This window comes from Amblyomma maculatum, chromosome 2 (assembly GCF_055883805.1).
Source record: "Amblyomma maculatum isolate TAMU_Amacu chromosome 2, ASM5588380v1, whole genome shotgun sequence".
Lineage (NCBI taxonomy): Eukaryota > Metazoa > Arthropoda > Arachnida > Ixodida > Ixodidae > Amblyomma > Amblyomma maculatum.
Window position 1 is genome coordinate 94209006 of NC_139345.1, and position 20689 is coordinate 94229694.

The 20689-nt window shown below is 44.7% G+C and overlaps 2 pseudogenes; both read left to right on the plus strand.

Moving 5' to 3' along the window:
- LOC146199285 (uncharacterized) overlaps positions 1–8222 on the plus strand; it is a 158048-nt pseudogene extending 149826 nt beyond the window's left edge.
- Positions 8223–17691: 9469 nt separating this feature from the next.
- LOC146199286 (iris pseudogene) lies at positions 17692–18816 on the plus strand (annotated as a pseudogene).
- The last annotated feature ends 1873 nt before the right edge of the window (positions 18817–20689 follow it).

Consider the following 20689-nt stretch of genomic DNA (forward strand, 5'->3'; position numbering starts at 1 on the left):
AATTGAGCATGCTGTAAAGAACGGGGGAAGCCTTAAAGCGGTAAAGAAGAAATTGGGCATAGGCAAAAACCAGATGTATGCGATAAGGGACAAGGCGGGCAACGTCATCACTAATATGGACAAGATAGTCAAAGTAGCCGAGGAGTTCTATACAGATCTCTACAGTAGCCAAAGTAGTCAGGACCGTAATGAGATTGGCGGTAGGGAAAAACAGTCAGACGTTCCACCAGTGACGAAGGACGAGGTCAAGAAAGCACTAGAAACTATGAAAAGGGGGAAATCAGCTGGAGAGGATCAGATAACTACAGATTTGCTGAAGGACGGGGGGGATATCGTGCTAGAAAAACTGGCCACCCTGTATACGCAGTGCCTGGTGTCATCGACGGTACCGGAAGCATGGAAGAATGCAAACATTATCCTCATTCACAAGAAAGGGGACTCTAAGGACCTTAAAAATTACAGACCAATCAGCTTACTGTCTGTTACCTATAAGATATTTACTAAGGTAATCGCTAATAGAATCAGGACAACCTTAGACTGCAATCAAGCAAAGGATCAAGCAGGGTTTCGGAAACGGTACTCTACTATCGATCATATCCATACCATCAATCAGGCGATAGAAAAATGCTCGGAATATAACCAGCCCTTATACATAGCATTCATTGATTACGAAAAAGCATTTGACTCAGTTGAAACCTCGGCGGTGATGCAGGCATTGCGAAATCAGGGGGTAGACGAGCCGTACGTGAAAGTGCTGGAAGATATATATAGTGGCTGCACAGCAACCATAGTTCTACATAAAGAAAGCAACAAAATTCCCATAAAGAAAGGTGTTAGGCAAGGAGACACAATCTCCCCAGTACTATTCACAGCTTGTTTAGAGGAAGTATTCAGAGACTTGGAATGGGAGCAGTTAGGGATAAGGGTAGATGGAGAATACCTCAGTAATCTGCGATTTGCTGATGACATTGCCTTGCTAAGCAACTCGGGGGATGAACTGCAAATAATGATTGATGACCTAGACAGAAAAAGTAGAAAGGTAGGCTTGAAAATCAATATGCAGAAGACTAAGGTAATGTTCAACAGCCTTGGGAAGGAACAGCAGTTTACATTAGGTAGCGAAATACTGGAAATAGTAGGCGAATATGTCTACTTAGGACAGATAGTAACCGCAGATCCGGACCATGAAAAGGAAATATCAAGAAGAATAAGATTGGGATGGAGCGCATTTGGCAAGCACTCGCAGATTATGACTAGCAGCTTACCGGTATCGCTCAAGAGGAAAGTATACAACAGTTGCATCTTGCCTGTACTCACCTATGGGGCTGAAACGTGGAGGCTAACCAAGAGAGTTCTACTTAAGTTGAGGACAACCCAGAGGGCTATGGAACGAAAAATGGTAGGGGTAACATTAAGAGATAGAAAGCGTGCAGAGTGGGTCAGAGAAATAACTCAAGTTACCGACATTCTGGTGGAAATTAAGAAGAAGAAATGGACATGGGCAGGACATGTAGTGAGAAGAGAGGATAACCGATGGTCGCTTAGGGTAACAAACTGGATTCCAAGGGAAGGAAAGCGTTGCAGGGGGAGGCAGAAAGTTAGGTGGGCGGATGAGATTATGAAGTTCGCAGGGGTCAAGTGGATGCAGCTAGCACAGAACCGGGTTAAGTGGAGAAATATGGGAGAGGCCTTCGCCCTGCAGTGGGTATAATCAGGCTGATGATGATGATGATGATACCCACCAGAGTTCTTAATGTAAATCAAAAGGTGTAAGTTAACCGAGATTCAATGGTGCTATATAGGATTATTGATCGGGCTCGATATACCGAGGGCAGCCAGTTAGTGCCGTTGTTGGTTGCTGATAATTTCAACTTTCCAACTAGGACACGCTTTCAGAGCAGGCATCATCAATCATCATCATCATTCAGACGTCTAATTCATCCATTGCATTCCGAACTCCTCTCTCCTATCCCCCTCTCTTAGTGATCCGGTGCTGTCACAACTGCCGCCATATTTTAAATTTAAAATATTAAAAGTGTTATAAAATTTGCAGAAGCATGTGCAGAACACTGTTTGCAAGTTCTGCTTGCATACTCAGCGAAGCTGTGTGGAATATTCAGTGCACGTCTTGTAAAACTAGGGGGCTCCTCGTAGTTATCTAGGTGATATGATACGGGTATACTATCCCACAGGTGAGCTCTGCATTGCCGTTAAGTAAATGTTCCCGAAGAATGCCGATGCGCAAGCGTAAACTCAAAATGCGGACGTAAACTTTGGTTGCTGAAATTGTACTCTGCAGAACGTACATTGTATTCATGCCTTAAAACACACTGAAGCTGAAAAAGAAACGTATTACGTGATGTGGAAGGAGAAGTGTTCACAAACATAACGTTTTACTTGTGTACTTACGGCTATTTTTAATCAATCTGTGCTTTTGTGCTACTGCTGCCCTTCCTGTGACAGTGCCTGAGAGGGTCGAATAATTGAGTTGTCACGCGCAGTCGCTGTACGAGGGTGGCCACCTGAACCGCACCATCGTGGTGTTCCTGAGCGACCACGGCATGCGCTGGGGCAGCATCCGACGCACTTTCGCTGGACTCCTCGAGGGCCGCCTGCCGGGATACCTGTGGTACCTCCCGCGCAGCCTGTCGCTGCGACACCCGAATCTCGTCCGCGTGTTCAAGGCCAACTCGTTCCGGCTGACTACACCTTTGGACGTGTACGCTACGCTCAGAAGCGTGCTCGACGACTTCGCGCTCCTCAACGACTCCAGCTCCGAGGCTTTCGAGGTACGAAGCAAGCGATGTTTTGATCGAATATATGAATAAGGTGCACGCGATGTGCTCCTGAAAGTGGCAGGCCGATATGTTCGTGCACTACTTGGAGGTGCCTTTCTGGCCTTTTATTTCCCACCTGGGGATGTTCTAAAAAAATATTCGACATTTTCAGCTCACTTTAGCTCACTGCATGGAGTAGTCTTCCCATGGCCTCCGACGAAGACATCCTACACGTCTGACCATTTTACCCCAGATGTCTCTAATCTTATCTGCGTCAGTAATGTTCCTCGCCCTAAGCGAACATTACCTCACGTGGACTCATATTTCTATATTTTATGCCGTTCTTTTTCCCACTGGCTTAAAATCGACTTAAAATACAAATAGAGGGGATAGGACACCAAGGCTAAAGTTCTACTAGCCCCATTACGCGAAGATCCTTCTATAGGCGTGAACACTCGATGGCACCTGAAAAAGGTCTCGGCACGCTGAAGTGGGAAAATCGTGGGGTGGGGGGAAGGTGTTTTTTGAGGAGGTGACGCACCTCACAACATGTTGTTGCTGATGTTCAAACCTTTATCTCAAAGCGTCATAATAAGATTAATAATGCGGAAGCTTTCTGGCCTTATTATAAAGTCTGCGGCGTGTACCAAAATGGTACAAAAATCCCCAGCCTACGTCTTCGAGTTGGTGTCTGGCCTGGGACATCGATCGCTGTCTAGGAAATGGCATGTGAGTGTATCAGCATATGCGGTCATCCTCACGAGCAGGGTCTGGTTGGCAAATGGCATGGCAGAGCACTGATCGGTCGCCAGTTTGACCGCAAGAGACCGCATGTCACGGCCTCATTTGCAGGAATTCCCAACGTTTCTGCCGACATTCGGCACCATACATAGTGGTTCCGCTAATAAGCATGTGTATGGAAAGTCACAAGGTCGGAAATTAAATTGATGGACCGGCGGCAGCGCCGTCAATGACACGAAACTCGGAGGCCATCACCACACCAGTGCATAGTGCTACAACATATGCAAAATGATATGAATAGTGATGAACGCTTAAATTTTTGGTTTGGTTTGTAGGGTATAACGTCCCAAAGCGACTCAGGCTATGAGAGAAGCCGTAGTGGAGGGCTCCGGAAATTTCGACCCCCTGGGGTTCTTTAACGTGCACTGACATCGCCAGCACACGGGCACCTTGCTTATTGCCTCCATCGAAAAGCTACCACCGAGGCCGTGATTCGATCCCTCATCCTTGGGAACAGTAGTCGAGCGCCATAACCACTGCGCCACCCCGGCGGTGTTTGCGAAATTGGTCCCACGAATACTACTTGCAGCAAGCGGAGTTATCTGACCATACCCAGACAAGCAGCGATTGCTTTACCTACAGGCGCTTGCTATAAGGGGTCTAGGAGAACGCGCATTATACATCCATGTAAACAAAATTTCTCTCATTCGTACGCAGAGGGAAACAAATCTCAAGTACGACGGCCGCCGGATGGCGTCGCTCTTTACGCCGGTTCCCCAGGACCGTACCTGCAATGATACTGGCATGCAGATACAGTGGTGCTCCTGCCTTCGCCGGACGCCCACCTCCACGTCGAAATGGCCTGTGCCTCAGGTGCGTGCTTCTGTTGGGCAGTTTGACGTAAAGCGCGATCACAGTGAGGCTGCTTGTGGCAAACGCAAGCACTCTGTTACCATTCGCGTTGTTGGAATTGTGGTTATTAATGCCATAGCTTTATTGCCTCAGGATTTGTGTAACCTGAAAATAAGAACAGAAAAACGTCCTTCTGACCTGTCATCACCTAGGTATCAGGTATCGATAGTAATCAAATCCATGACTCGTAATTAACCATTATAATACTATGTGTCTAATTATAGTAAGAGCTGGTCATAGTCATAGATTAAATATGGTTAGAACTATGATGCTATGTTATGATTAACCACGACTATGATTATTATAGATCATGACTGACCAGGACTAACTAGACTGTGATTAACTGTCAGTGTGACAAACTACTATGACTATAATTACGAATAACCATCATTATTTATGACTATGATTAATTATGACTGTGACAAGCATTAACTATGAGTAACCATGACTATGACTATGAAGGACTGTGGCTAACCAGGACTATGAATATTATTAGGACAAAACCACGATTATGACTGTGACTATGGTTGGTTACAGTCGTGATTAGTCATATTCATGTTTCTAGCCATGTTTCTAACCCACACTGGTTAAGCATTTTCGTACCCATGGTTAGTGACAGTCATAATTACAGTGTCTGGCGTTATAACAACTCAATGTAGATGGCACCTCTGCATGCCCATACACATTTGAACATGCCAGGCATTGTCATAGTAACAAAGATGGAGCTCCTGCATGCCAGGAGAGAAATGCATTCCCGCACGTAAGGAGACTTAAGTGCCCCCGAGATTTTTCAGCATTCAGGTTATTACCGTTAGGACACATTGTTTCATTCAGGTTTCCATGGCCATGGCCATAGCCGAGAAATACCTTAGCTTGTTAACACACTAACAGTTTGCTTCATGTTCATGTGTGTGAAACGCTGTGCAAATACAGCACGATGGAACCGTGGACAATGGACAACCACTACACCGCCAACCTCTGCGAATAACTAAGTGCAACTGGACTTCACTCTTCCTTTTAACTTTCTATCTCCTGCATCCCATTCCCCCTTCCTCAACTTCTGCCTTGTGGCAAACTTTTCGAATTAAAAAAAATACAGCGCGGCAGAACCGTGTATTGTCTTGATTCGCGAAGCATCGCGCTGTGATCTGAAAAAAAAAGAAAAACCTGGGATCAATCCGGACCTGTGAAGCGTCATCCTTTACTCTTTCTGCTGGTGTACAGTGAGATTCACTCTTGTCTTGATCAGAAAGATCTGATCAGTGATCAGAAAGAGCGAAGGGGTTTAGGACTGGTAGATTCAAATCGGGGGTTAATAAGGAATTCTAGCCTTACGTTTTGGGAATGACCGATGCTCACGACAGCGACTACTGATTCATGGACTCCCGGAAACGCAGGGGTAATTATGAGACAAAATTTACGCCACGCCTTCTTTGGCCTATTGCGGGGAGAGGAACTGCGCCTGTCCTGATATCTGCGCCTGTCCTTTCAACGCACACCTTGAGCCTTAACTCATGGCTAAGCCACACTGTATACCTTTGCATGGTTCCGCTACGAACACGGCGGATTTTTGGTTGTTTTGCTTCTCTATTACAGGTGGCTGAGGCTGTGGTGCGCGAGATCAACCGCATCCTGGAACCGTACGGGGATCGATGTGCCATCCTTAGACTGCTGCGCGTCGACGCTGCCTACGCACACATCCTCGATGACCCCAATGAGCGTCACAATGTGAGTGCGATAGCCCCAACTAATACCTAGCCAGTGTGAGTAATCCTTGTCACGCCTGGACATGGCTCGCGGTAATGGTACAGTTCCCGCATGGAGGTGAAGACAGGGTATTAACGGTATTTGAGTGGGAGGAATACATATTTAGCAGCGAAATGTTTCTGAGGAATATTTATTAAGCCATCTGAAATCCCTTTTGTCGTTGTGGACGACAGCTTAATGAAAAAAAAAAGTATTGAAGGTATATGCGGAGATGCGTTAACCCTGCGAGCCCTGCGAGCCCTGCGATCCCTGCAATCCCCACAGGCAAGCCCCACAGACAAGCCCCACAGGCAAGCCCTCTACAGGCGATCCCCACGACAAGGATCGCTATGATCGCGACCAAATTTAGTCGTTAATGAAGAGCTCCTGTGAGGGCATGACTTCCGCGTGACAATGACCACCTTTGGCATGGATTTCATCGGCCTCTGTGGAGTTAATGCGCACAGTTTGAACTGGGGCATCTAGCATAAAGCGAAATCGGTAATAGCACCAAGTGGTAACTTGCTGAAAGTATCTTGCGTGGAATGCGTTCTTTTCGAGTCCAGTGTCAGTAATGTTATAATGCAGCTCGTACTTTTTAACTGCATAACACGGCAGAAGTACGTGCAACGTAAACTCCCGCGAAACAAAAAGACACAGGGTGTGTCCGGAAAGTAATCCAATTTTATTGGTAGAAAAGAAGTTATTTAAGAAGCAACTGTGACACGCACCGTTTAACTCCTTTTCGCAATGAAGTCTAAGCTATACCTGCCACCACTGTACCAGAAAGGAGCCTAATTCTTCGAACACCTGTTACGAGAATGTCAGTGATTAGTCATGACCTGACACTTCGACCGTCATGATATCCCAGACAACAACAGCAGATGAGTCGGCATATCATGAGGGGTCCAGAGTGGAAAAACATTTCTTCATTATGTTGTTGATTTACTGATGGCAGTTGTGGAGCTTGAAACAAGTTGTCAGCAGATTCTGAGAGTTGTATCTAACTCTCCTCAGCGGCTGGCAAGCAAAGTATTGCTTCGTCCCAACCTATTTCATAAATAAGAGTCCTCCGAGCTAAAACTTCATGAGAACGTCACTTTTCATACCGAACATGCGCGGTTAGACATCAACGGTGTCTAATGGTGAGACATCACAGTGGCCGCAGACATATGCCGCATTATTGGATGCCTAGTAGCAAGTGCGCAGTTAGGTGGGTACTCGCCTACCATTCATACCTCAGCGCGTACGTAACAGAATATCCGTCTATGGCAACACGTCTTAATGTTTTTTAGGCGAGCCTGAAAGTCTTGCAAACTCGAAACTTGGGCCAGTTGGTACATGCTTAATAAGGAAATTTCGTTGTTGGCTCCTTATCCACTTTGACCAATTGTAAAACTATAGAGCGGGTACGTACTACATGTAAACAGGCGCAGATAGGCGCAGATAGATGTAGATATTAGATAGGTCGGCAGGCGCAGTGGCTTCACTTGAAGGAGGCATCCGTATGACCTATATTACACGTATGCGTAGTGCTAAAACTCTCTATTCTTGAAATAGGAAGGATTTCTGCCCCAGTTGGTTCATTTCAAAAGCAATAAAGATGTCTATAAACACTGGTCATGAAGGGAATTGTTCTGTTTTCTACTGTTACTGTATGTTTTGTACATCTTACGCCATGGCACGAAATATGCTCTGCAGCAAATCTGTGTTTGTTCCTCCATTCTTATACAGTCTTTCACACCCTTCTTCTCGCTTTAATCTTCATTTATCTTCCACTTCCTTTCGCACGGCTCGCAGTTTATGGGCTTTTCGATTTGGAGGCTCTTCAGTGGCAGCCAGGACCTGCGGGAGTTGACCGTAAGCCTTACCACGGTGCCCGGCGAGGCCTCATTTGAGGCGACGGCGCGCGTCTTCGACACTGAAGTCACCATTGTCGGAGACGTTCTACGCATCTCCCTGTATGGAAATCGCTCTCACTGCGTGCCCACCATGCCGTACCGCAAGTTCTGCCACTGCTTGGACCCTCCCCTGCCAGGAGAGTGAAGCGTGGAAGCCCCCTTGGGTGCTGCACCTCGTGGCGTGCGAAGCTGCCAGCAGAGACAACCATGCACGAGCATGCTGCGAAACATCCTGCCTTGGCCATATAATGTATAATTTTTTTCCGCTGCACTTCTGATATACAATGTAAAATTATGCCCACTCTAAAGTCGCCGGGCAAGTGACTTCAAGTACTTTGTAAATGTGAGGGTAGTAGAGAGCGTGGAGGTGGTAATCTTTTAGGAAGCTATGTATGGTAGGTAATGTCACATTTATTTGATAAAAGCATAATTGATTTTAAAACACTTACAAGCGTATTTGTGTTTTAACGCAGCTCCACTAATCAACCAGGGAAGAGCATCGTCGCGTGTAGGTTTGACGAAATGCACCTTACGCACACACTTCTCTGGCTGCGTTGATCAGCGCAATTTCAAACGTTGGTAGACAGTCGGAATTGGGAAGGCGTCTATGCACACACACCAATATGTCGAATTTTCATCTTTCCGAACCCCACCGTGACGCTCCTTTCACTTTATTTCGTTCCTAACTGGCTCCACCAAAGGAAGCGCTACGAGACGTGCGGTATAAGTCGGGAGAGAACCAGAATCAGCAAATATGTTCATCCCCTACTTACCAAAACAACCCCAAAACCGCTCAAACGTGAGCGTAGCTAAACATTACTGATTATTTCTAGGGGATCGAATCAATAACCTCATTGTTCCTAGCGCACAATCAGGAGAGCAAGCAATATGGGACTCTTTTTTTTTTTTTTTTCTGTACACGCTGCCTTGTCTGACCACTGAGGTCTCCACTGAAAAGCTTCTCTGAACAGTCTCAGGACTTCTAACATTTCGTTGCTTGAACTAGACAGCGTGTAATTTGACTTCACCAAGTTATTAGCCAAAGCAGAGAAGAACAAACTTGTGCGTTCGATCTCACGTCAGCGTACGAATTCAGCTGGATTTTCATCCAACTGGAGGCTGGATAAAAATCACACCTTCAGAAGCATGCCTACGGCAGCATATAATGTAATGATCTATAGTTTCTAGGTTATGGCATAACGTACAAATGTTCGACGACGTGAAGTCAGAACGATAAAAACAAAGATTGAAGCATGTAATTCTGCCGCGCAACAGTGTATTTTTTGTGCCTGAGAGTGCGGACTTCGGTAGCTTCGAGACAGGGTTTCCAGTCTGAACGCAAAACAAAGTTGGACGAAACCTTTGTTTTCCTTCAAGAAGAAAACGTCGATTATATTTCACAACCTTCTTCTAAAGCCTTTAGTTCCAGAAAATCTATTGCACATTGATACTTCCAATGGAAAATAATTCATCATTTTTCTTTGTGTATGTGTGTGTTTCAAAAACGGCTGGAAGAACATTTTGTAGCTTTCAGAAACTATGTACACCTGCGTAACAATGAATTTAAAAGTGTTTTTTCACCCTTTTTTGCTGCCGCGTCGAGCGGAAAGGTGGGAGCCTTCAGAGGCTTTGTCTGCATTTTTTTTAACAGCATTTTTGTTAGGTTTAACATATTGACAATAGTAACATAATGCAAAAGGGACGACACAAGACGACAAGCACGAACTTTAAATTAAATTTCACTTTCATCTCCAACAACTTTAAACTAAACTTCCTTTTCATCTTCAACTTCAATGAGGAAGAGAAAAAAAAATGACGACCAATCAGGCCAGTGTAAAGGTTTGGTGACGTTTAGGTACCTTTATGGCAGGAATTATAATGTGTAAAAAGAAATTACAAATTTTACTCCACCATAAGGGAATCCTCCAAACTTTAGAATGTCACTGTTTCCAACTTCGAGGTACTGTTCAATTCGCTCTCTCCCTACCACTTGATCAGCTGACCGTGATGGTTAGTTCAGTTGGTACAGCGACGGTCCTGAAAAGGCGGTTGTCCCAGGTTCAAACCCTTAACCATAACGAATTTTTACTTCACTACGAAGTTTTGCAGAAAGCTGTATAGCTTACCTTTGTAGCCGTATGGCTGCGCTTAAGTGGACGCCACTGAGTAATCGCTCCCTTATTACAAATTCTACTCAATTCTGAGTTATTCCCCAAAACTTTCGACTAACAAGTTTGAAGAAAACATCTCGAGCTAGTTGGTTCATCACAGAGCAAAACAGCGCAAACTTCACAATGGACAGAGAAGAGTAGACGAGACACAGGCGCTGTGTCTCGCGCCTGTGTCTCGTCTGCCCTTCTCTGTCCATTGTGAAGTTTGCGCTGTTTTGCTCTGTGACTAACAAGTTATTTTCCGCAGATGTGAATCTTAAGGGGCATTTTATTAGCCCGAAGATCAAAAAATGTATATTCTTTTTAACAATTAACAAACAGTGTTCCCGGATTCTGCATTCAATAAATATTGAAGAAAAGGTGCATAAGTTAAGAAAAAATGAAAGTATAAACAGCATCAGAAAACTGTTGAGACAATTTTACCTATATTAGAATCTGCATGTATTCAAAAGATTTCTTAGAAATTTCACAGCCATAACTTTTATCGCGACTATTCCACAGCCAATTTTCTAAAACGAGTTTGTCTCATTCCACCACAAGTTAAATGCATTACGCAGCGTTAGCCGCTACACAGTGAAGCGGTCGCTGGCACCACGTAAAGTGGAACCCCTCATGTGCATTTTATATCTAGAAAACCTGCGATTACTCGAGGGAACCCCTCGCGATGCGCGCGAGGAGGATAACATGCGATATTATGTCGCGTATTCCATCCGGCGGGGGTGCTCAACTGCATAACTTGCTAGTGCGACAGGAGAGTCACCTTGCCACTTCACTGCGCGCAACTCGTCTAAACAGGGCCGCGCTAGCATGCGAGTGCCGAAGTTCGCGGAGGAAACGTGATTACGCGGGAACTTTTTTACTGGCCCTATTAACTGGCCTTTATTAGCGGGCGACCACGTCGTGACACGCACTCTATTCGGAGGGCCCAGCACGTGCTCGCCTTTGGGCCCCGGTCCTAGACCACTGCTTTTATTATCAATTAGACGGCAGGTACTGCCCCACTCACCCGCGTGCCTCTATTCGTTGTCTATTTTTGTTTATTCATTCGTGAATTGTGCGGTGGCGCCATCAGCCGGAGAGGCAGCGTGCATCACTTTGCTAATTGCGGTTCCAGGCCACGTGATTTCATTTACGTGCTTGTAAAAGGACACAAGCGCCGCAGGCCGAGACGACAGAGGAACTCATTTCGCGCAGTGTGTGTCCCCTGCCGGCCTTTATTAATGGCGGACGCGGAACCGTATTAGCAAATCGAGAGAATGCGCCGCGCTTCGGCCGAACTGACAGCTATCGCCGCGCGCCGGGCGGTGGCGCCACGCGCGAAAGAACGCCGCGAGAGTGCGTCCACGTTTGCTGCTTGTTTGTTATGTAGCGGAGTATAAGGCTCTGCGCGCTCGTTTCGCACATTTCGTCGACGCACGAGCTCATCTGCCAAGCGATTGTAATTACATTTTTTTTTCTTTACAGCGAAGCGATAAAGGGCTAAAAAGATCGACATATGCAAAGAACAAGAAACAAAAAGGGGGGGGGGGGGGGGGGGGGCAATTTTTAAAAATATATTGAGAATTTTAAGTGAGAGTTTTTGGCCGTAGCATCTTAATTGCAGCTTATAGCAATTAATCAAAAGACAACGAACCAAAACCAGCCTGCCGTGCGCGAGATAGCTAGTAGCTTTTCAGCTGTAAGCGGCTATTCCAAACACTGCGCACTTGACGCTTAGTAATGCGTTAAATAAAGTTGTTTCCTCCTCCTCCTCTTTTTAGGCTGAATTTAAACATGAAATAATAGTTGGCCATACTGCGCGCCGCTCCATCTATTAATATTCTCGTTTCAATGAAAGTCAGCTCAGCAGACGTCGACAGCAATAAAAGAATTTTTTTCTTTCTGATGGCGCTGGTGGCGGTGCATAATTGTAGCGCTTTCCTTTATAAACCCTTATATTTGGCGTTCAGAAGGTCCCTGACTCACAGATGACCAGAATAACGCACAACTCAAGTGTGGGCATTTTTTGTTTATTGTGGTGTAGTACCTTTACGGTTATGTGATTACTGTTTCCATAAAATATTAAATAGCCTAGTCATAAATTTATTTCCGTCATGTAATAAGCTTTCTTCGAAATGTATCCGGAAGTACAATAAAACAAAATTACGCGAGCTAACCAAATTTATTCAGCTACAAAGAAGCTGCGGCTGGTTGGCGAAATAAAGGCGTCATGATGACGCTGTGAATAACAAGTTTGGCGATTGTATGTTCATTTTTACTCGTTGATGGCTAAAATGCGTTCTAATCCTCTTGGTTCCGCGTTTGCCAACAGTTCCTGGTTCCTTTCATTGAATAATGAATGTACATATATTCTTTGCAGTCTTATACTAATGCGGGCTTAGGGGTGTATTCGAGTTATGTTCGAGTTATGTTCACCGCCTGATAAACTCCACATGACCACATGTGTCGCTTGATAAACATGACTGCATTAGATTAGTTTCAAAAGCAAAGTCTTTGATGCGACGTCAAGACAAATTACCTGTGCTTCACGACGGTGACGTTGAAGCCTGCGGAGAAGGTTATTGGCTCAAGTAATGATGATTATGAATAAATGTCATTCCCCAGTAATAAATTTACTCTTTCCAGTAAGAACCCTCGATACAGGGCTCCTACAGCCGCTGGTAAGCATGGCCCTCTCTACCAGCTTGCGCTGGTGATACTCTGGACAGCACCGCTTCCGATTGGTTGAGATTGCACGACTGTCAGGTGGTGTGGTATATTCCTTCAAATGCGGGCATAACAAGTTAGGCTAGAGCGTGAGGGGTAATTTGTGCAGGATGCTTAAATAAGTGCATGAATTAGTGGGTGTAACTACCTCCAGATGACGCCTGCTCTCTCTTGAGCTGTTTGTGGAGTAGCGGATATCTTTTCCTGTCTAGGCACGGATGCTAGAGCAGAGTTTAACAGCGGTTCAATACTGCATCAGGTGATGTCTTTAGGAATTTTTAGGAATTTCAAGGTGCTGCAAGACGTTTGGTGGTTTCTTGTTTTGGCTGCGCCCCTCCTCATATTGACTAATGTACAACGAGGTGCCGAAATGGCCAGAACAATCTGGAAAGTCGCGTAATCGTAGGCTCGCGTGTTGACGTTAGCGCGACGCACTATGTCGATGCGACGACAGCAACAGCTGAATGAGTCGGAGAACAAGAATACGACAGCTGACACTGCAGGAGGCCACAAAAGCCCATCTGTTACGTAACTCTGAACTGAGGAAATTGCACGGAACGAACAAAAGAAAAAAAAATCGCAGAAAACCTGTGCGGTAGCTTATGTGCAGTATACGAAGAACACAGAGCACGTCGTAACCTCCCTTTGCGCGAGGAATGCAGAGATCGTGCGCAAGGTGCAGATCTGGTTAAAGAACCACAGCTGGCGGGGACATTTTAGGCCTCTTCGCAAACGAATCAAGGACTTTAATTAGGGCGCAGAATAGCCTGACAACAATGTTAATTGGAGACCATCAATTGGTTTATTGGCAGCGCCACAACGATTATCAGGGTTTCGTTCGTTGTTGGCGATCCAACTTCAGTAGGAACACCGCGAAATATTCCAGGGATATCTTGTGGGGGAGAGATTCGTTTTCATTTTTATCTCTAACGTTACTCTATATAAGTGGTAAGGTAGGCTAACTTTTCTTTCTTTTTCTTAATAGTTTTGGTCATAGCCTCAGTGCATAAAAGTGAGACGGTTATGTGAAAACAACAGGCTTATTTGCAGAACTGATGAAAGCCAGGAGGGACAAAGGGCTCTGTACCTGATTACAGGCGGGGTGGGATTAGGCACTCTCAGGTAGGAGACCCACAGCGGCTTGCCGCCTAATTCTGCAGGTGACCACAGTTCAATGTGACCGCCAGAGTGGCGGAAACCCCGACCTGCCTCCTCCGAAGCGCAACCCCCTCTTCACGAGTAAGATCAAGATCAGAAGTATACCAAGTACGGATGAACTCTAGCTCTATCTCAGTAAAAGCTATGGGACTGCCTGCACAAATCTTGTCGGTAAGCACTCAACATATGTCATTCCAGAGATATCCCTTCTACCCGACCTGTCCTGTCGGTCCTGTCGTGACTGAGAATTCAAGGATTAATTCCCCCAATTATGACATTTATTTGTCTCGTTAAAAATGTTCTACACGCGGTGCCTTAAAGCAACGGGCGGTAAATTGTATATAATGAAGTAAAGCTAGCTTCAACATGAAGTCGATTTGTCAGCATTCATCTCATGATTACTTCATAAGGACAGTGAGAAAAATAATTCCCTTGTTGAGAAAAGACGACATAATCGTCCAAATAAAAAAAAAAAAAACGATCTTATGTTTTTTTTTCCTTTTACATAAATGTATCTATTTTTTTACAGCTTTGCCGTATTTTTTTGTAAGTCTAGTTTTTCTCTAGTACGCTTCGCCTAAAGGTTTCCAGGGAACCGGTTGGGTTTCGCACTAGGAGTATGGCACAACCTTCGCCTGTGGCACTCCAGAACTGCGAAAGAAAGCGTGCAGAGATTTTTGGCTAAAATTTTAATATCGTGCAAAGATGGTGTTGTTGCACAGGTCATCTAGCTTTGTCTAATTGGATAGCCAAAATGTGGTTGTCATCGTCGTCTTCGCTGCGCCGTGGCGATGGAGTGAGTGAGTGAGGGAAAAAACTTTATTGAGGTCTTTTGGTTAGTCTCGGAGAGTCTTTCTGCAGCCGCTTCTTCGCCACCGTTGGAGACTCCTTAGCACGGGTGGTTCCTTCATTCCAGGGCTCCACTGGTCCTGCGATTCTGCAGCGCTTAAGCCAGACGTTCTTGCCTGGAATCTATGCTGGAAGCGAAAGAGGAATCACAATTGACCTTGGGACTCACCTATCGCGTCCATCTCTTATACGCTCTCTGATCACGTCGCCAAAGCTGCGCGATGGTAGCGCCATACTTTGGTGCTTGCCGTTGCCTCGACACTCTTACAGTGTTGTTATGCTGCTGTTTCACAAGTAAGATAAGATTTTGTAGAGCTATACCTCAGGATTAGCGTTTTCGCACTGATAAATACGAATCTCATTCTCGCCTTTGAAAAAGCTGGAAAGCCGAGGAATCCGAGAAGTGAGGCGTGCTGCAGCCCTTAAAGCAAACAGTTAGTGCATATTTTGTGTAAGAGGCAGGGCTGTTTAAGAGAGCTATAGGACGCCTTCGCTGTGTCGGTTTTAAAGCCCACTCTGCGGGTTCTCGTAACGATGCCTTCATTCACGGAATTATTAGCGCTCATACGCACTCCCGGTGTATAGGCACGATAAAGCTAGCGCAGCCATTTTTAGAAAAACATTTTGTGGCTTGCAGAAAGCAATATATCGCTCTTCAGGGATAGAAACGTATGCCGCATTAGTGACGGTTCTCAGTGGCATCGGTTGCCTGATGGCTGCTCTGCGGCTTTGTCATTCAAAGATGAAAGACTGTTTCAAAGACCGACAGGGAAATGAGTAAATAGCGATGGTTAAAAAATGGCCTAATAGTGCATCCAGTGACCTTTAGAAGTTCTTGCCTCCGTGAAGTATAAAATTGAGCAAAAATGAGACACTGTTCCAAACGTTATCCTCTGCTGTAAAGAAGACGACGACGACGACGAAGTGACAAGGGAGCGTCCGGTCTGGCGGCGGCCGCTATAATTAGAGCAACAAAATTTAAGGTGCGTGATTTTGGGCCCCTATTTTTTTACACCACCTGTAAAGAGTGAATGCTGACGATTATGCAGTGGGTCAGACAGTTACTGCTTAATCGGAAGAGGAACGCATCAGGTATCCTCCTAAAGATCGCTTAAGATTGGTCATTCTTCGTGATCTGCATTTTACACCATTAGTCATGTCATCGGCGACGTAGGTATGCTTCGATTCAGTCTGTTGAGTGGAGTCAAGACCAGAGAGATTTTTAAGCACATGTGTTAGTTGGATTATGACACATGACATTAGTAGCTTGTACTAATTCCCAAAATGAGCAACGCCGCGGCGGCTCTGTTATTAGGGCACTCGATTGTTGTACCCAAGGACGCTGAATCAAATCATGGACGCGGCAGCCGCTTTTCATTGGAGATGAAAAGCAAGGCGCCCGTGTGCTGTGCGATATCAAAGTGCATTTTGAAGAACCCCAGGTGGCCGAAATTTCTGGGGCCCTTCACTGCGATGTGTGCGATCGCCTGAGCTGCTTTGGGACGTTAAAACCCATAAACCAAGCCAAACTCAGAAACAAACCAAACCATACCAATAATTCCCTGAGAGAATATCCAAGACGGAGCAGGCACGTTAAAAGCGTAAGGCTACATCCGCTTGCAGCATTTCGGTATTTACACCAAGCATAAGGAAGTTAGGATACAAATATCTTTTTTTCTCTCTCTCAGGGCCGAAGCAGTGCGGAGAGGAAAGTGTAAAAATAAATTATAGTAACAACAAATTAGTACACCAACGCCGTAGTATATGTTCGGTAACAGCATTTTCAAACAGGTCCACCCACGTAATGAAAAAGAGATAAAGTGATGAGGTGGCTCTTTTTCATGGATCTCTCAGGAATTACTGAACGGAAATGTAATTTGCTGCGACTGCTTTGCACATCAGCCTTGAAGGGTGGTCACTGAGGAATGAGATGTACGATTGTTGTACAACCAGCAAATCTCTAGCAAATAATTCTGTATGCAATTAGCATTACTTGTTATTTGGTCAACGTGATTAGTGAGTGCAATGGTCGTGCTTAGTAACTACCTCACAGTTTTTACTCCCCTCATTGTGTCTTCTAGTCACGGTGGTGGGTATATGATTACGGCCTTCACTGCGTGAGCCCGGGCACTGCCTATGCCAGGCATTATACGGTCGTTTCACTCCTGTCAGTAAAAACGAAGCTATTGCGGTATTGAGACGCTTCAAACGCTATGTCGATTTGTACCTCGTTCGTTTCCTTCTTTTTTGTTGGTGAGCATTGTCCAATAACATATGAGCTTTGTACCTGTCACTGAATGCTTTCCACGCATTGTAGCCTTCTCGTGAATATTAAATGGTTGTTGTGGAGCCAGTCATGTGTTATAGCTCCAATTACAATATTTGCGAGGAGCTGTTTGTGCTTTGTGTATTTCCCGCAATAGTCACCCGTGGCAAGCATATATGCATTGTGCCAGTGCATCCGGTTATTTATCTTTCTGTGCTTTCATATTGGCTATAACCTTTTAAAATGAATCATATTCACGACTGTATGGAAATGTTTATAAGGCTGTTATAATTACATTTTCCTGTAATTATAATGTAATTTTCCTGATTTGCGAGTTGTAGTAAAGTGCGCTTGTTATAGTTACGAGAGGCAAGAATCTCGCCACCTTTCAACTTAACATTGATTCTTTTTTCTTTTCTATTTTTTTTTTTCAGAACTGATAGGCAAACTTCGTCACAAGCTACATGGATGACAGTCTGCTTCATTTCTCTCTGAAACTGTACAAACAACTCAGGATTCAAAACAAGCAAAATGAGAATATCTCGTGCTCCCCCATAATGATCGGCTACGCGATTTCTATGCTTCTTGCTGGTGCATACAACAACACCGCCAAGGAAATATTTGCTTTGTTAGGCGTTAAAGGCAGCGTATGTAGAATATACGAGTATTATTCGAAATTCCTTGCGAATTTAAAGAGTTGCGATCCCACACTTCAGGTGGTAATTGGGCTGTACATCGACCAAACCTTTCCAGTGCAAACCAGTTACCAGTGTCTTCTGGAGAGACATTTTGGAACGACCATGAAGTCTGTCGACTTCAGAAATAAGCATGAGTCTGCACGAGAGGAAGCTAACTCTTGGGTCTGGCAGCATACCTCGTCCAAAATTCGAGACTTGATTCCACCCGCAAGCGTAAGCAATGAAACTGATTTCATTATATTGAGTGCCGTGTACATTAAGGGTCACTGGCAACACCCTTTCCAGTGGAGGTACACCAGAACTCAAGAGTTTCATCTGGACTCCGAGCAGAGCGTTCAAGTAGACATGCTTTTCCAGGACCGCAGCTACAGGATAGGGCGCTCGGAGGCGTTAAGGGCTAGGGCCCTGGAGATACCATACCGAGGAAATCGGGCATCCGTGGTCATTCTTCTTCCGTATGACATCGAAGGGCTGTCTTACCTGCATGACGCTCTCACCACTGCGACTCTATGCGCTATTTTGTCCAGTCTGCAGATGGCCATGAACGTAGAACTTAGCCTCCCCAAGTTCAAGATTGACGGAAGCCTTCTTTTGAAGGACACCCTTGAAGCTCTTGGTGTCATGGACCTGTTCACTCCCGCTTACACGGATCTCTCGGGAATCTTCGAGACTGACGGACCGGCGGTCTCAGACGTGGTCCACAAGGTGTTCTTAAAAATTGACGAAGGAGGAACAGATGCATCGTCGGCGACAGCATTGACGTCATTGGCCTGCAGTGCTACGATGCCCCTCCACGTCACTCGCTTTGTCGTCGACCATCCGTTCATGTTTATTATTAAGAGCAACGACCCAGATATGATACTCCTCATAGGCTCAGTGCAGAGACCCTGAGCCTGTTATAGTCACAGGCTGTCGCGAAATTTGGTAAACGTTGTTAGCGCCTTATTTCAGTCTATTTCGACGCCAGGTTCCAACGCATAAAAATGTTCACTGCCAAATAAATTCTTGTTTGATCTAGAAGGGATGAAAGCAAAAAAAAAAAAAAAAAGGTATGGGTACAAGGGTTCACGTATATCGTGCTTGCTACGCTTATTTAGTTTTGAAATTTGGAAAGATTAACTTTAGGCGGCGTTCTGAGAGCTCTAATCAAGTTCTGCAAATCTACGTATTCTAGAGCAGCTGTTTTGATAAAAAAACATGACAAGCTGATTGCGAAGTTAACTATTATAGAGGTTTTCATTACTGAGAAGAGAATATTCTTTCTTTATTTATACGATAGCCCAGGGGCTATCTTAGGAATGGATGTATAAAAAACCCCTAGGTGCAATCATAACAAAAATATATACCAGCAAAAATGTAAGCCCCAAAGTTGGAAACATATAAACAAAATAAAAATTAGGTGCTTGGGAGCAGTAAATAAAAAGACTATTAATCAGTCATGGCATGCATAAATCTACCTATTTAGAGGGAAAATATTGTTGTATTTTAATTTGTTTGGGGGAATTTACATATCGATATTTTTATAAGTACCGAACAATAGTCTGTGCTCAGCTGTTGCTATCCAAAAAACGCTTCGTTTTGTAGTCGTCAATATTTTGCTATCTAAGGCCGGCATTGTCATCCACACTGATACCCTTCGCCTGTGAAGCAACGCGCCTACTCTTACGCGTCAGTTGAAGCCCAGAAATGTGCCAAGACATCTGTCACCTGACCGCTCTCATCCCACAACCTATTCGAATTGAGTGAGTCCCACATTACCTGCTGAGTTCCCAAATATCTGCAGATTCCGCCATAAATCTCGAGACTTTACCTTCATCAATGCCTCAGTTCCTCAGCATGGATAATGCTACCCTCCTTTCAGGAAGAAAGGAAAACCTCCAAAGCCGCACACGTGCTCTCATCCCTCCACGTGCAGTAACATACAGCCGATCATCATATATTTTCTGGGCGCATGGACCTCATCAAAGCACCTTCCTTGACTTCATTCTATCGGCTAAGCTTTTCTCATTCACTTAACAACCTCCGTATTTTGTTTCAATAAACAATAAACAACAATATTTTAGTCAATAAACAACGGTAATAAAAAAGAACGGCTGTTTACTGTAAGCTTTATGAATAGGAGCACACTGCATGCTGCTTATTCTCTCCTAACCTTTTTTTTTTTTTTCTGTCTCTTTTTAACTCACCGGCAAGAACACCTTTGTTGCTGCTATGAAGCGTGTCCTCCGCGTATGTGATGGCAGTTGTTTATAATATGGCAGTCGGCTATGTTAACTGAATTGGTGCTCCCCGAAATCAGCTTTAAAACAAAACTTTAAGCTTATTTTCTATTTGTCTATATAACAGCTATCTCAATACGATAGCACACCTATATGTATTTAGGTTTAGCGTGTTTATCTTTTTGCTTCCCATTTGTTTTTATTTCTCTTGTTGACGAGTGGATGTCTGAGTGCGTTCTCTTCTACCACCAACGGAACAGCCGCCTCGAGACGACAAGTTAGGAAAGTTTATAAGCACTAGTTTTTCAAATATACAAAGGCTTCGGTCTCATCTACATTTCAATTCTTTCGCATGCTTCCCCAAAGATTAGAAAAGAAAGCCTCCAATACCGACTACGCCCGTTAGCCGGAGAAATATCATTCCTAAAGAAAATTTAATCTGGCACCCTGTAGTGCAAATTTGTCTAAGCACTCGTGCCACTTCGGACAAATCACTTTTAAGAAGCAGTAACGCCCCAGCAGACTTTGTTTCATTGTTTTCTTTC